Here is a 14,871-nt window from a genome sequence, read left to right as displayed (position 1 = left end):
AGCCATAACAGAGTGTTAAATAATTTAAAAAAAAAAAAAACATAGTTACCTCATCTATTTAGTCGCAACAGTCCGGCCACCGCCATCTTGATTGAAGATCTGGCGCGAAATCTCGCACAACCCATGACGACATCATCACGTTGACTGGTGTGGTGACGTCATACGTCACGGTGCACAGGAGTTAATGTAAATGGTTGATGTAATTAAGATTTTAGTTTGTTTTTTACACTATTTCAGGTAAAATCTATTCTCTACCACAAAGCACGAGGAAATTCAGCTCTGCGTTGTATCAAATTTATCCTGAAATTCGGATCGAAGTCCACTTCGTAGACTTTGATTCGCTAAACACTAGTTGAGAGTTTTGAAGTATATCACGATAAATGGACAGCAGCTATCAGATGGTAGGTGCTGTCTCCAAACTTGTGCAGTTATTATTTGATATTCTATAAAAGCAAGAATTGAGATACAGGCTTTGTAAAGACTAAGAATATTGTAAAATCGTATGTCCTACTAAGTGACTAAATATGGAAATAGTGGTGGGATGGAAAACCTGTGCCAATAGAAATTAAACTGATCTGCTCCTAACTTTACTAAAGTGGCAGTAGAAGATAGAGAAAAGCACACATCAGTCCTAACAGACATTTTTCTCGGCCTTCAGCTATGATCTGAAAACCTACTGTACGATGCTAGGGACATGCTGCCTGACAACTCTATTGACAAGCCTGCAGGTCTTACACGGTGTATCTGTAGCCACCAGTTTGCCTGGCATGACTTGGGATTGGCAGTTGTTGACAGTAGTCTTTTCATGCCATTACCCATCTCCAACTATGCTATTAATTTGGCTTTTCTAAAATTAAATTTAGCTGAGGAATAGACATAAGTGTTCTATCATACATGCAGGCATTGGGTCCTGTTTCGCAGAACATCTAGATTTTTTTAATGCTGATATTTCGGGATCAATACAAACTCGTTCCTAGCTGTTGAAATACCCCTTTAATGAAAAGAATAGCTGATCCCTTATTATTTGAACCGTTGTTGAGCAGTATATTGCACACACAGATTTTTGGGATAGTTGAAGAAATAACATCTGAAACGTCAGGAGTAGTATACATGCTGGAGTGTCCATGTGGCCTCCAGTATGTTGACCAAAAAACTAGGAAGCTAAAAACGCGTGTGCAGGAGCACATAAGAAATATAAAAAAAAAGGTTTAGAAACTCATGGGGTGTCTTTAAATTATAAAATGGTCCATCAAAAGAACCCAAAGGGGTTAAAATTTATGGGAATTGAGGTAGTGAAGAGCAATTGGTGGGGAGGAGATTTTGTGGGAAAGATTGATCGCCGAGAAGTAAAGTGGATCTATGAGTTAGACACGATTCAATTAAAAGGACTAAATGTCGAGTTTGACTTGACACATTGCCTCGTAGAGTAGGCGAATAGAACTTGCGTAAATAGCCCCCTGTGAGGAAATGAAGAGAATATTTACCTACCTGTGTGGTGGGAGGGAGAAGGTGGTGACGTCGTTTAGGGTGGAGAGCGGAGTATATCTTAATGAATGGAGCGGTGGAGGATAGTAATGGGCGTGTATACTAATAGCAGCAGGATTGGTGGAAGTGGAACATGTGATCCCTTGCTGGTGTGTAAGGCGGAATGCGAGTATTGAATAGTAAAGAATAGAAAGAAGTATTGGCCGAAAATATGAATGGTAGAAATACATTTTAAATGCGGGAGAAAAGGGTGGTTGTCTTTTAACTTATAAGTAAGTGTAGGTTGAGACAGAGGAGGGTGGGCGGAGGGGTGAGGGTATTTAATGATGTTGTTTGGTGTTGAGAGGTACGCCCCTGATAAAGCTTACGGCGTACAGTTATTATTTGATATTCTAAAAATCAAGAATTGAGATACAGACTTTGTAAAGACTAAGCATATTGTAAAATCGTATGTCCTACTAAGTGATTAAATATGGAAATAGTGGTGGGATGGAAAACCTGTGCCAATAGAAATTAAACTGATCTGCTCCTAACTTTACTAAAGTGGCAGTAGAAGATAGAGAAAAGCACACAACAGTCCTAACAGACTTTTTTTCTCTGCCTTCAGCTATGATCTGAAGACCTACTGTACGATGCTAGGGACATGCTGCCTGACAACTCTATTGACAAGCCTGCAGGTCTTACACGGTGTATCTGTAGCCACCAGTTTGCCTGGCATGACTTGGGATTGGCAGTTGTTGACAGTAGCCTTTTCATGCCATTACCCATCTCCAACTATGCTATTAATTTGGCTTTTCTAAAATTAAATTTAGCTGAGGAATAGACATAAGTGTTCTATCATACATGCAGGCATCGGGTCCTGTTTCGCAGAACATGTAGATTTATTTAATGCTGATGTTTCGGGATCAATACAAACTCATTCCTAGCTGTTGAAATCCCCCTTTAATGAAAAGAATAGCTGATCCTTTATCATTTGAACCGTTGTTGAGCAGTATATTGCACACATGGATTTTTTCACTAGTCGAGGCTTTTCTAACGTGATAGGAATACATACATTAATAAAATAGCAGGATGGAGCACAAAATGAAATGTTTATTACCTATTTAGCTTCCCTGTTACATCAGAATAATCTAATTTTCTGAAGCTGCTGGTGACCTCTGTGTTACATCCCGTAACTTGTGCTATAAATAATGGCGAGTGTCTAAAGCTCATCTCCACAGCAAATAGAATTGTATGGAAAGAATCAACCTCTTAAAATTGCTACAGCAGGGAAGTACTGGCAGCACATCCATTACCTTGGTCCTCGCTCTCCTCTATGTTTCATGCAGTCTGTATTCACACTGTTTATACCTTCATGGTCTTGCTTGTTAATGTTAAAATCCAGATTACAGATAGACAAGTAGCTTTTTCAATTGTACATTTTCCCGATAAAGAATATTTCATTGTTTCTTGCGCTTTGTGAATCCAACATATAGATGTACTCAGTCTTTTATTACTTAAAAGAATTAAACATATGTAAGGGCATCTTAAGTAATACATAAAATCTGGCGCAAGTGTGATGAATAGTGTTGAGCGAATAGAAGTCCTTCTATCCGAATTTCAGGATAAATTCGATTCCAGCCGACTTTTCTCGTGCTTCGCGGAAGCGAATTGATTTAAACTGAAATAGTGTAAAAAAAAATAAAAAAAAATGCTTACCTGATCCATTTGCTTGCGACGGGCCAGCCGCCATCTTGCTTGAAGATCTCGAGTGAAATCCTGTGCATGGTTGTGGACACACGTTTGATCAAAAATGTGCGCAAAGAGCTTCCATTTTTTATGTATAGTAGGTATAATACCACTTTAATACCACTTTACACTCTATTAATATCAGATGCCGCGATCATATACTGTATGAACGCAGCATCTGAGGGGTACAATGACGAGAAGCAGCGCCATTCTCTGTCATTGCACCCATTACCGTACTTACAAAGAAATGTGGTTTGTGATTAAGTAATTTGTCACGAAGCAGACTTTTTTGTAAAATTCAGAAAAGTAGCCAAATCAATTGTTTTTATACTTCGTTCATCACTATTGACTATTTTAAGTAGACCTGTCAATCCCCTAGATAAATATTGTACATTTCAATGTTCTAATCTATTACTGGTTAAAGCCTTATGCACACAACTGTGTTTTTTTTTTGCCCAATCCTCATTTTTGGTGGATTGCACGCTGACCCATTCATTTCTACAGGGCCTCAAAAAAATGCTGACAGCGCATTGATGTCATCCTTGTGTTCTGCACCTCCCGTGCGGCCGTTTCACACACTATAGAACATATCCTATTCTTGTCAGATTTGTAGACTAGGATAGGCATTTCTACTGATAGAGTGAGAATATTGCGGAATGTACGTGGCCACTATCCATATTTTGCGGATCTACAGGTTGCGGACCACAAATTACGTACGGTTGTGTGCATGTAGCCTTACTGTATAATATTCTAGTTGCATTGAGGTACTATATTATTTGTTCGCGGTTTTGTATAGTCTAGAATGCCAGTTCTGTCCAAAATGGCAGCAACCTCTATTGTTCGTAGTTAAAGGGGTTCTGTAGCTTTTTCTTACTGATGATCTATCCACTGGGACTGTGGAAAACAGTGAGAAGGCCACAGTGCTACTGCCAGCACCTCTGCCTTATTAAAACAGCTGATCGGCTGGGTTCCCAGGTGACGGACCCCCGCCGATCAGATGCTGATGATCTATTTAAAGAATAGATCATCAGTAAGAAAAAACTACAGAAGCCCTTTAACAAAATTATACTGATTAGTAAACAGCACGGATTAGTAGACAGCATTATACAACTACTTTAGACCATGACTCTTCCCAAAGGATAGTTTTTTCTACTGTCCTCTGCTGTATTGCTCCATTATATTTTGCACCATATACTGTATTTTTGGACTATGAGATGCACTTTTTAAGCAAGAAAACATCTTGCAAAAAGTGGCTACATCTTATAGTCTGCAGTCAGGTTGATCCAGCAGTGCCAGACCTCCCCGACTGCTTCCTTAATGATCTGGCAGAATGCTCATACAGAAATTTGCTGGATCAGTTTCATGAACTAACAGGTGTGAATCCACTGTGCCACGTGACCAACCTCCTCTAAGGGTATTGTAAAGTGAACCCCTCATTCTTCACAATACCCCTGATGGCGTGGATAGACTTTCCCAAGGGGAACACCAGGTGCCACAATTTGATATTGCTGATCTATCCTCATGATAGATTATCGATATCAGATCATCGGGTGTCCAACTCCCAGGATCCGTGCTGAGCAGCTGTTTGACGAGGTCACCATAGCTCCGGTGTCACGAACCAGTACGTGTGAACCCACTGTGCCACGTGTTCTACCTCCTCTAAGGGCGTTGTCTAAGTGAACCCCTCGATCTTCATAGTACCCCTGATGGTGGGGATAGACTTTCCCGAGGGGAACAACAGGTCACTACCTCTTGAGGAGGATTGGCACATGAAGCAGCTGGTCTAGGAGGACCAGGAGGTACCTGAGCAAGGTACCAGAGGCACAGGCATTGTCAGCAGACTGAGTCATAACCAGAAGCAACAGTGCAGAGGCGAAGTCAAACAGGCAATAGGTCAGGGCAGGCAGTACAGGTACAGATCAGCAACAGGAGAGTCAAGGCAAGCAGGCAGGGATCAAAAAGGTAGAAGAGTCCAGGAATACAAGTACGAGTCAGGAATACAAGCAGATATCAGGAACCTAAGCAGGACACAAGGACCATTACACTGAGGCATCTGGGAAGGGGCTGAGCCACTTATATATGTGCAGGAGGGCTAGGATTGGTTGGCGAGGTCACATGATCCAACGCATAAAACACAGGAAGTGACGCCCGCCGGCCCCTAAGGAAATGCTACAGGAAACAAGCAGCAAGCATGCTGTGGACAGGGCTTAAAGGAAACATTGGCAGCAGATCACGCTGAACATTGTGCCCGGGGCTGCAGCGGTAAGCAGGGGAACAGCGGCGCATAGCAGTGTTACATCCGGTAAGCGATGCGGCCTCTTCATAGCTTACCTAGCACAGTGCCTTATGTTGTATAGGAGCCAGGCTTGTAATTGCAGCCAGTCCATTTAATTGAATGGTACTGAGCTGCGCCTAGGCCATGTGACCGATGTATGGTGACGTCATTGGCTTAGGAAGAGGCCTAAGTGCTCAGAAAGCATAGCGGCCTCTTCTAACAGTTGAGGATAGGTCATCAATATCTAGTGCCCAGATAACTTCTTTAACAGGAGCTGACCAAAACTATTAACCCCTCTATGCTAGACCCCAAAGTTAGAGACCTTCATCCCTCCACTTAATGAAATCACTAGGTAAGGTTTAAGAAGGAAAAAATAGAATATAGAATAGTAATTATAGCTGCTGATTTGAAAGTGCTGGTATCCTAAAGGCTAGCTTCACATTTGCAACCATGTATTGTAATTTTGGGAAAATGTTGATTAAGTTAATCTACTATATTGGATCTGGCTCCGAATTATTTCAACACAGTTACTTACTACAAATAAATTGTGTAGTGTGATCCTGCAGTCATACTCTCTCCCATATACCCCTACATAACAATATAAATAAAATATATTAGGTAGGTTAGCAAAAAGTATGGAAGAGATGGAAGGAAGTATGACCGAAGGATCTGACTACACAGGCTCTGTAGTCTGCAACCATGGAGACATATTACTTTGCACAGGAACTGTAGACACATAACAGTAGAGTATAGTCATATCAAGACTACAGTATATGCCTCAGTTTATAGTTACACATCCTTTAAGGCAGTAATTTCCAATCTGTGGCTCTGCTGCTATTATTACAGCTGTCAGGGATTGCTGATAATTATAGGTTCACAACTGCTGAGCTGAGCCAAATTGAGCCACAGCTTGAAGACCCTGTTTCTGGGAAAGATACAGCAGATAATTGCTGCAGAGGATTTTGCCCCATCCACAAGTATTGTAGTGTAAATTGCTGCAAATTTCCAGTGCAGAATCTGCACCACATATCCACAACATCTGGACCTGGCCTAGATGTTACACATGAACTGTCCTGAATATGTGCAATCTTTAAACTTGTTACTGTGTTAAATAGGGATAAGCGAACCCGTGGAAGTTCGGGTTCACCGGGTTCAGCCGAACTTCAGGTCAAAGTTCCGGTTCGGGATCCGAACTTGACCCCAAACCCTAACCCCATTGAAGTCAATGGGGACTCAAGCTTCACTTTATTATTTTCCGTTATAACATTGTTATATCGGAAAATAATAGCATTCTTAAGACAGAATGCAAAAGAATATGGCCATTTAGGGGTTAAAAAAAAAACAAAAAACTCGCCTCATCCACTTGATCACCCTGCAGTAGTCTATCTTCATTCATCAGGACCTGCCAAAAGACCTGTGATGTGCTCGATGACATCACTGCGCTCTCCCACGTGGTGAGCGGGTATAATGGTCATATAATGGGGGGGGGGGGGGGGAAATCACCCGAACACCGAACCTGGACATCAGTGAAAAAGTTCGGGTTCGGGTTCGGATCCGGGTACCCGAACTCACAAAGTTCGGTACGGACTTTGCAGTTCAGGTTCGCTCATCCCTAGTGTTAAACTATGTCAGAATCTTTCCTCATACAAAGGAATAGGCCATAATTACCTCAATCTGTTTCTTATAATGCCAGTTGTATTGATTTGAAGTAACATGGAACTTTTGGCTCTTTGATTCATTCCAAAATGTTGTGCAGTTTTGAGTTGATCTACACGTTTCAAACATAAACCGCTCAGACATGAAGGCAACAGGTTCACAGACAAACACACTTCTCACAGTTCACTGATGCCGGCACTCCACAGCGCAAATGTTCTGCAGTTGCTCATGAAAAGAAATTTTTAATAATAAATATCTAATAATTAATGGGCTGGTAGCTGCAGGTTTCCTCAGGGCATAATATCTAATTTCCTAGCAGTGTTTCCTATCCTTACTTTTCACGCTGCAACAGTCTATCATTAAAACCAAATGTAGGTTCCTATCACTTTTATTTATTTTTCAAATCAACATATAAATCAGTGCCAGGCCTTGTTACAGATGAGTTCCAATAAATTATTGTCTGTGGACAAATTCTGAATGTTAAACATTTTACTTTCCCCTTCGTTCGGTACAGCCCTCTGGTCACTGGTGACAACTCTCCGGTGTGATTAAAGTAGTCTAGTCTCACTTGACAACACTGTCTGTGGTAGGGTCATTAATGTACAGAAAACTCAGAAACAGAAACATTTTTATGTTAAACGTATTTTCCTGCATGCTTATTTTTCTCCAGATGTGAAGCCATAAAATGTTTTACTTTTCTGTTCATAAAGCCATGGCCGGGCTTGTTTTTGGGGGACAAGTTGTATTTGTTAATGACACCATTTAGTTTACCATATCTACTATATTCTAGGGGTCAGTATGATTATGCAATAATATATACAATATCTCACAAAAGTGAGTACACACCTCACATTTTTGTAATTATTTTATCATATCTTTTCATGGGACACTGAAGAGATGACACTTTGATACAACATTAAGTAGTCAGTGTACAGCTTGTATAACAGTGTAAATTTGGTGTGCCCTCAAAATAACTCAACACACAGCCATTAATATCTAAACCACTGGCAATAAAAGTGAGTACACCTATAAGTGAAAATGGCAAAATTGTGGCCAAAGTGTCAATATATTGTGTGGCCACGATTATTTTCCAGCACTGCCTTAACTCTTTTGTGCATGGAGTTCACTAGAGCTTCACAAGTTCCCACCGGAATCATCTTCCACAACAACATCACAAAGCTGGTGGATGTTAGAGACCTTGCGCTCCTCCACCTTTTATTTGAGGATTCCCCACAGATGCTCAATAGGGTTTAGATCTTGAGACATGCTTGGCCAGTACAGCACCTTTACCCTCAGTTTCTTTAGCGAGGCAGTGGTCGTCTTGGAGGTGTGTTCGAGGTCATCATGTTGGAATAGTGCCCTGCGACACAGTTTCCGAAGGGAGGGGATCATGCTCTGCTTCAGTATGTCACAGTACATGTTGGCATTCATGCTTGCCTCAATGAACTGTAGCTCCCCACAGCCAGCAGCACTCATGCAGCCCCAAACCATGACACCCCCACCACCATGCTTGACTGTGGGCTAGATACACTTGTCTTTGTACTCCTCACCTGTTTGCTGCTACTCACACTTGACACCATCTGAACCAAATAAGTTTTTCTTGGTTTCATCAGACCACAGGACATGGTTCCAGTAATCCATGTCCTTAGTCTGCTTGTCTTCATTAAAAGACAAAAACATGCAATGCGACAACTCACTGCAATATAGAGTACAAAATTGCATAATAATTACAAGTGCTGCACTATAAGTGAGAGATACTTGGCAAATCGTTTTGTACAAAATTATTTGAGCCCGTCTGCCGCACATCAAGGCGATCTCTGTTAGATGGGTTCCTACACTAAATTCTACCTGTTAGGTGCCATGACGGCTACCATACACTTCAGGGAGTGTAGGTTCCACAGCAGGCCCACTCCACAACACCACCACAAAATAACATGGTTATAAGGGAAAATAATAGCATTCTTAATACAGAATGCATAGTACAATAGCGCTGGAGGGGTTAAAAAAAATAAAATAAATTTAACTCACCTTAATCCACTTGCTCGCGCAGCCCGGCTTCTCTTCTGTCTTCTTTTTTGCTGTGTGCAGGAAAAGGACTTGTGGTGACGTCACTCCGGTCATCACATGGTCCGTCACATGATCCATCACCATGGTAAAAGATCATGTGATGGATTATGTGATGACCGGAGTGACGTCACCACAGGTCCTTTTCCTGCACACAGCAAAAAATAAGGCAGAAGAGAAGCCGGGCTGCGCGAGCAAGTGGATTAAGGTGAGTTAAATTTTTTTATTTTTTTTTAACCCCTCCAGCGCTATTATACTATGCATTCTGTATTAAGAATGCTATTATTTTCCCTTATAACCATGTTATAAGGGAAAATAATAATGATCGGGTCTCCATCCCGATCGTCTCCTAGCAACCGTGCGTGAAAATCGCACCGCATCCACACTTGCTTGCGTTGCGTGATAAACGCACATTATTGTGCATGCTGCGATTTTCACGCAACGCATAAGTGATGCATGAAAATCACCGCTCATGTACACAGCCCCATAGAAATGAATGGGTCAGGATTCAGTGTGGGTGCAATGCGTTCACATCACACATTGCACCCGCGTGGAATACTCGCCCCGTGTGAACGGGGCCTTACAGTGACAAAAAATGACTGTTCTGGCACAGTTTTTATTTATTTTTACAGAGTTCACCTGAGGGGCATTTCATGTGATATTTTTATAGAGTAGGTAGATACAGATGCGGCGATACCTAATGTGTCTATTGTTTTATTTTTGTTTTACACAGTAAAAGCATTTTTGACAAAAAAAATCTTTTTTTTGTGTTGCCATTTTCTAAAAGCCTAATTTTCTTTATTTTTTTGAGCGATTATCTTATGTAAGGTCTCATTTTTTTGTGGGATGAGATGATTGATGACTTGATATTAGGCCGGGAACACATCACCGTTATGCATTCCATTATTGCTTTCCGTTATAACATGGTTATAATGGAAAATAACAGAATCCATAAGACGGAAATCAAAACGGAAGCCTATAAGAGGCATTCCGTTTTGATCCGTCATAATAGAAGTCTATGGGCAAGCATAACGGATCCGTCTGGTTTGCGTTATGCGGGACGGAAACCAATAATGGAAACCAGACGGATCCGTTATGCTTGCCCATAGACTTCTATTATGATCAAAATGGACTGTTTTGGCACAGTTTTTTTTTTTTTTTACAGCGTTCCCCTGACAGGGCGGATCATGTGATTTTTTTTATAGAGCCGGTTGATAGGAATGCGACAAACCTAATACTTTTCCTTTATTCCTTTTTTTTTTTTCTTCTATTTTTTACAATTTTATATTACTTAATTATGGGAAAAGGGCGCTTTTTTTTTTTTTTGCCCCATTCTGGGACTTCAACTTTTGGCGGTCTGATCCCCTCTACAATGCATTGCAATACATGTGTATTGTAATGCATTGGCTGTCAGTGTATAGTACACTTACAGCCTGCTTGCCTGTGAGACCCTGGTTCTGGGTCTCACAGGTTTCCATGGAAGGCAGCCACGATGCCTATGGTAGGCATTGGGCTGCCTTCCCAGCCATCAGGTCCCCGTCACCACAGCACTGGGACCCCGATGGGGACGGGGAGGGAGTTCCCTTCCTCCACACACCCCGCACATGCCGCTGTCAGCGCTGACTGTGGCATAACAAGAGTCAATGCACTGGCATCGAATACAGCAGGGGCACGGCTGTCAGGAACAGCAGGACCCCTGCTGCTGATCAGGCAGGCGCAGCTCCATCATGTATGGCCCCGGTCGGGAAGGGGTTAAACATAGAATACACACACAAAAAATACACAATACCCAAGAATTCCTCCCTTCATCCCCTCCTTTGCTTTGATCCTACTTTATCTCATATTACAAATAAAACTGCAAAATCCATTAAAAAACAATCTCTTTGTGTCCCAGGAGCTCATCCAAATCCCCATCCTCTTCTTCACTATCCTGTGTCTGGCTGTAAAACAATTGGCTGGAGCAGGAGCCGTCCTGTTGTGCTTTGTCTGCAGTAGTAATTGGGTACACTTAGCCATCGGACTATATAACGTCCTTTTACACATGTTCAAAACATAACTGGTATTTCTAAATCGTAATTGAAACACATAAATAAACATAAACTGTGAGACTGATTAAACATCTCAGTAGTTAGCAGAATTACGCCCTATATTCCATTTCGTATATAAAAGGTAAGCTTGTTTCGCCGGCAAGCCGGCGTCCTCAGGGGATCAGGCAGGTACATGTCGGGACGCAGTGTGTTTGTTTGTCTGTTTAAGGCTACTTTCACACTTGCGGCAGTGTGATCCGGCGGGCAGTTCCGTCGTCGGAAACTGCCCGCCGGATCCGCCGATCTGCTGCTGACTGAAAGCATTTGTGAGACAGATCCGGATGCATCCAAATGCATCGCTTGTCATGCGGACAGACGGATCCGCCTTGTATCTTTTTTCCCATTTTTACCGGTCTGTGCATGCGCAGGACGGAAGGACGGATCCGGGCATTCCCGGTATTTTGAATGCCGGATCCGGCACTAATACATTCCTATGGGGGAAAATGCTGGATCCGGCATTCAGGCATGTCTTCAGTTTTTTTCGCCGGAGATAAAACCGTAGCATGGTACGGTTTTATCTTTTGCCTGATCAGTCAAAATGACTGAACTGAAGACATCCTGATGCATCCTGAACGGATTGCTCTCCATTCAGAATGCATGGGGATATGCCTGATCAGTTCTTTTCCAGTATAGAGCCCTTGTGACGGAACTCTATGCCGGAAAAGAAAAACGCTAGTGTGAAAGTACCCTTAAGCGCAGTAGTAGACGCAGATAGCCCCTCTCAAGGAACAAACATCAGGGTACTAGCAGAGACTTAGTAAGCAATATGTAGCCAGTGTTCGCGCGCACTTAGCTGGCTACATTGATACTTTAGCATGGTGTCGCTGTAGAGAAACAAACTGTGACCCATCTTAGGGCTCTTTCACACTTGCGTTGTTCTTTTCCGGCATAGAGTTCCGTCGTCGGGGCTCTATGCCGGAAGAATCCTGATCAGTTTTATCCTAATGCATTCTGAATGGAGAGAAATCCGTTCAGGATGCATCAGGATGTCTTCAGTTCCGGACCGGAACATTTTTTGGCCGGAGAAAATACCGCAGCATGCTGCGCTTTTTGCTCCGGCCAAAAATCCTGAACACTTGCTGCAAGGCCGGATCCGGAATTAATGCCCATTGAAAGGCATTAATCCGGATCCGGCCTTAAGCTAAACGTCGTTTCGGCGCATTGCCGGATCCGACGTTTAGCTTTTTCAGAGTGGTTACCATGGCTGCCAAGACGCTAAAGTCCTGGCAGCCATGGTAAAGTGTAGTGGGGAGCGGGGGAGCAGTATACTTACCGTCCGTGCGGCTCCCCGGGCGCTCCAGAGTGACATCAGGGCGCCCCCGCGCATGGATGACGTGATCACATGGACACGTCATCCATACGCATAGGGCGCTCTGACGTCATTCTGGAGCGCCCCGGGAGCCGCACGGACTGTAAGTATACTGCTCCCCCGCTCCCCACTACTACTATGGCAGCCAGGACTTTAATAGCAACCTGGCTGCCATAGTAACACTGAACGCATTTTGAAGACGGATCCGTCTTCAAATGCTTTCAGTTCACTTGCGTTTTTCCGGATCCGGCGGGCACCTCCGGCAAATGGAGTGCACGACGGATCCGGACAACGCAAGTGTGAAAGAGCCCTTACCCTTTATATACCAAATGGAATATAGGGCGTAATTCTGCTAACTACTGGGATTTGTAATCAGTCTCACAGTTTATGTTTATTTATGTGTTTCAATTATGATTTAGAAATGACGGTTATTTTTTAAACATTAGAGCACGTGTAAAAGGACGTTATATAGTCAGAATTACTATTATTGTAAACGTCATACACGAGCTGAGAGGTCTCACTTGCAACCTGTCTGCAGTAGGACACAGAGGCTGTTAAATCCCACCACATTGACTAGGCCACAGATCAGCAGGAGATTACCCCTGTGTTCTCTGCAGGATTTTTACAAGCCTGTTTCAGGAACATGCTGACCGACAACGTTTGGGCAACTGTATTTCATATAAACAAACAATTATTTCAAAGTAGAGTGTTAGATAGTTAAAACATAACTTTTAATCAAGAAATTAAATTAGCTAGTGCAGCACTAAAAATCAGGGCGCTCAACAAGGCAGCTTTTCACGCAACGCTGGCCCCAGAAAAGTGAATGGGGCTGGTGTGAAAATCGCATCGGATCCGCAATCATGTTAGTTTGCGATGCATTTTTCACGGATGGTTGCTAAGAGATGTTGTTTGTATACCTTCAGTTTTTTGCAAAACGCATTAAATCGCATTGTGCCCACAAGATAAAAACTGAACAACTGAACGCGATCGCATACAAAACTGCATGAACTTGTTTGCTAAATTGCGCATTTTTCACTGAACGCATTCGCAAAGCATCTGGACCTAATCCGCTCACGCTCGTCTGCAAGGGGGCTTAGGCTACTTTCACACCAGCATTTTTGGTGGATCCGCAATGGATCAGCAAAATACTTTCTTTAGGATAATACAACTGTCTGCATCCGTTCTGCTTGCAGCGTTATTCTGTCCGCAATTGGGACGCAACCAAACGGAACGGGATGCATTCTGGTGCACTCAGTTTCGTTCAGTTCAGTTTTGTCCCCATTGACAATGAATGGGGACAAAATGAAAGCGTTTTCCCCCTCTATTGAGATCCTACAGTATGACGGATCTCAATAGCGGAAAGGGAAAGCGCAGTTGTGAAAGTAGCCTTACCAGTCCTGTAGTATTGGCCTGTGAATACAATCAGTTCTCAAGGGTTGAATGGTGATCATTTCCAATGAAAATAGTAATGTGACGGGGACGCACTGGCGGATAAAATTGGAAGAGTTGAGAGCAGATGGTGTAAATGTCCCTATTATACCCTCAGGGGACAAGGGGGAAAAAAATCGAGATACATCCTGCCTACCAAACACAGAGTACCCTCTCCGATAGGGGTGACCCCATCTGGAACCTGACCCTAGTACGGCCAAGTCCGTAACATGTCCCTTATAACACCGCACCTTATATTACATAATAGGCAATCTTCTTTTATCATTCATTTCTATGTTTAGCATTCCTTTATAGAATTCTTATACGTACTATATAAGACGCACAGTACTTAACTGCTGCATTTAATAAGCTCAGAGTAGATGTAGTCAATTTTAAATATCCTTGTTTGGGAGTATTCATGTGAAGCTTGGGTGCCTTCATTATGCGCTGCTTATGCTCTGATTCAGTGTTGTCAAGTTGACTAATGTGCTCTATTACCATATCAGCACTTACTACATCCATCCTTCATCCTCCTAGTCTTTATTGTCCAATGGATCATCAACATTATAATAGTAATTTCTCCATGGAACATCCGCACAAAAGATTGACAATGCCTACCGACCCAACTCTGCCAGACAGCCTTGAGCCATCAGCACACTGTTTGAAAGTGACTTGAAATGGTTGTCCCATAATTAAATGTCTCTGTTACAGCATGCAAAAATATAATTTTTTAATTGGAATGATTTAAAACAATACTAGATAATGTCTATATATTGCTATCACTCTCAGAATATGCCTCATGCCTCATTAACAAATAACAAATTCATATATTTCCAGGA

This window comes from Bufo bufo, chromosome 5 (genome assembly GCF_905171765.1).
Source record: "Bufo bufo chromosome 5, aBufBuf1.1, whole genome shotgun sequence".
In the NCBI taxonomy this organism is placed as follows: Eukaryota; Metazoa; Chordata; class Amphibia; order Anura; family Bufonidae; genus Bufo; species Bufo bufo.
The sequence above is the reverse complement of the archived record's forward strand: the minus strand, read 5'-3'. Positions refer to the sequence as shown.